This window comes from Neopelma chrysocephalum, unplaced genomic scaffold, assembly GCF_003984885.1.
Source record: "Neopelma chrysocephalum unplaced genomic scaffold, ASM398488v2 Primary Assembly neopelma1_185236, whole genome shotgun sequence".
Classification (NCBI taxonomy): domain Eukaryota; kingdom Metazoa; phylum Chordata; class Aves; order Passeriformes; family Pipridae; genus Neopelma; species Neopelma chrysocephalum.
The window spans coordinates 5,001-8,134 of record NW_020938656.1 but is presented as its reverse complement, the minus strand read 5'-3'; the positions used below and the strand labels follow the sequence as shown (position 1 = coordinate 8,134).

Sequence of the window (3,134 nt, the reverse complement as noted above, 5' to 3'; positions counted from 1 at the left end):
GGGGGGGGGTCGCGCTGAGCGCCCCCCGGCCGCGCGGGGGCGCCGTGTGCGCATGCGCGGGGAAAAGGCGGGAAAATGAGGGGGGAAATGGGGGGAAAGTGGGAAAATGGGAAAATGGGAAAGGGAGGGAAAAGGGGCTGAGGGGGATATGGGGGAAAAGGGGCTGAGGGGGATATGGGAGAAAAGGGGCTGAGGGGGATATGGGGGGGAAAAGGGGTAAATGAGGGTACGGGGAGAACGAGGGGGGAAAATGGGGGGAAAATGGGAAAATGGGAAAGGGAGGGAAAAGGGGCTGAGGGGGATTTTGGGGGAAAAGGAGTAAATGAGGGTGCGGGGAGAACGAGGGGGAAAATGAGGGGGGAGAGTGAGGGGAAAATGAGGGATAACGAGGGGGAGAACGGGAGGGGAAACGTGAGGGGGGAAAGGGGAGAACCGGGGGTGAATGAGATTCCCAAGGGCTGGTTATGAGCTCACCCCACCCAGCCCCTCCCGGCCTCTCCATCCCGAGGAATTCCCGCCAAAAACCAGCTTTTTTCTCGATTTCTCTTTCCTTTTCATTGAACCCAAATCAACCAAATATCCCAAAATTCATCCCAGAGACCCCACGGTGAGCGTGGGTCGACAGCAGCTCCCTGGAGAATTCCTCACATCCAGGTGAATCCCACACTTCCAAGTGAATCCCACACTCCTCTTTATTTTTCCTCCTTATTTTCACGCTCCCCCTGGTGGTTTTTTTCCCCTGTTTTGTGGGAATTTGCCTTTTTTTCCCAGGTCAGCCCCGGGTCAGCCCCTCCCGGTTTAATCCCCGGCTGTTCCTGGCGCTCGTCCGGCCGTGGGCGTTCAATCCACTTCCCGGAAATCCCGGGATAACCAGGAACTCAATTAATTAATAGGACACATTAATTAATTAGTCATTGATTAACTCCTTGATAAAGATCCCCGGAAAGGTCCCAGTGGGTGTGGAGTCACATCCCGGCCTGGATGAGTCACAGTTCTTGGAATTGGGGACGAATCCACGGGGTTTGGCAACGGTTTTGGCGGGAATTGTTAATTTTGGGAGGGGCTAATTAGGGGGAGAGGGGAAGGAGGAACCCAAGGGGTTTATTAATGGTTAAAAATTGATTAAAGACGGGTTTATTTGCACTTAAGGGGATGAGATGAAACGGGGGAAAAATGGGATTGGGGCGACTTCAGGGATAAAAATAACATTAATTTTAAGGGCTAATTGTCATTTTGGGGATGATTTCAGGGGGTTGAGAAGGGACAAAAAGGGGGAAGAAAAGGGGATTTTGGCTGATTTTGGTCGTTGTTTTGAAACGGTTCTGGCAGGAATTGTTTTGGAATTCCGGATGGGAGCCGGGCCGGGATGGGGGACAAACAGGTTCAGCCTCACTAATCGAGGGGAAATCCAGGAAAACCGAGGTGAAATCCAGGAAAACCGAGGCAAAATCCAGGAAAACTGAGGTGAAATCCAGGAAAACAACCCAGCCCCGCGTTGGAACCCCCCCAAAATGCTCCAAAACCCGCCCAAAATGATCCGTTCTGGCCTTTTCTTCCTTTCCTGAGCGGGACAGGAGGGCTCAGGGAGCCACATTCCCCCCAAAACCCGTCATTAATTAACCACAAACGGGGATTAATTAACCACAAACGAGGCTCTCAAACGGCTCCGTCCCATCGCTGGAATTATTTTTTTTTTTTGGCAGGAAAAAAAAAACACAAACAAAACCCTAAAAATAAATAAAAAAAAAAACAGAGCAGGAAAAGAGTTGGGACCAAAGAGCATCAAATCCAAGAGAAATTCCCCCCCCGGGGGGCTGCTCGAGCCCAATTAACCTCCTTGTCTTAATTACTCTGCAGAGGGAAGTCGATTCAAGCCCCGAGTCCTGGGAGTTCTCAGCCCAAGAAGGGGTTTGGTTTTCCGGGCAGGAAGAGCCCCCGGCTCGTCAATCCAGCTCCTTAATTAGTCCAGGAGGGACACGGCGGCTCCTCGGGGGGATCCCGATCCGGGCTCTAAAACCCCGGGAAGAGGGAAAAGGGTGAGTTGAGTTCGGCTCCTCCGGCGGCTTCTGGTCCTCGTGTTCCCAAATCCAGCGGGAATCCCCCCGGAATCGGTTCCCGCTGCACTCCCAGACACGGCGGGTCCCCCCCCCGGGTGCTGCCCCTTCACCCCTCGGGGGGTTTGGGGGTTTTTTGGGATCCCCCCCAGCTGCTCCCCCTTCCCTTCTCAGGGGGTTTTGGGTTTTTTTTGGGGTCGTTTTTGCGGCTCCTTTTTGGCTTCAAATCCCTCCCGATCTCGATCCCGGTGCTAAAGCCTGGGAGGGGCTTCGGCTCTTCCGGGGGGGGGGTTCAGTTTTCCCAAAACACGGGAAATCCCGCTGGGGTTTTCCAGCCCCTCCACGGGGAGCTTTTGGCTTCTCCGGAGGGACGGCGCGACGGCAAAGCCCGGCTTGGGAAAGGCCCAACTTGGCAAAGCCCAACAGATCCCAACTTGGTAAAGCCCAACTTGGCAAAGCTCAGAGGAGCCTCTTCCCTCCGGAGCTGTCCCGGTGGGCGGGCGGCATTCCCAAGGAATCCTGGGAAGCCGCGGGTTGAACGTCCCCGACGATCCGAGGGGTTGGGAACCTCCGAAATCCGGGAATTCCGGCAGACACGGACACGTCCCGTTCCCATAGGAGAGCGGGTGGAGATGGAGGGGCCGTTGGGATTCTCCCCAAATGTGGAGGGAATGTCCGGAATCCGCGGGGGCCGAGGACGAAGCCCCTCCTGGCGTTGGCACGGCGGGATCTGCCGGAGGGAACGGAGGGGGGCTGGAACTCGGGGGCCACGGAGAGAGAGCGCCCGGAATCACCGGCACCGCCTCTGGCACCTCTAGCACCATCATCATCTCCATCCCCATCACCACCATCACCTACATCACTTCCATCACCTCCACCATCATCACCTCCATCACCATCAGCACCACCACCCCCATCAACACTGTCACCACCATCACCTCCATCCCCATCACCCCCATCACCCCCATCACCACCATCACCATCATCACCACTGTCACCTCCATCACCACCATCATCATCACCATCATCACCTCCATCACCACCGTCACCCCCATCACCTCCATCCCTGTCACCCCCATC

At 55.7% G+C, this 3,134-nt stretch overlaps 1 protein-coding gene across 1 annotated transcript in view; it reads right to left on the bottom strand.

Annotated features, from left to right (window-relative positions):
- Positions 1-2,152: 2,152 nt before the first annotated feature.
- Positions 2,153-3,134, bottom strand: part of LOC113962809 (cdc42 effector protein 2-like) — a 2,589-nt gene continuing 1,607 nt past the window's right edge. The window contains 1 exon segment of the mRNA XM_027673580.1: positions 2,153-2,784. The gene's annotated coding sequence lies outside the window, so the exon portion shown is untranslated.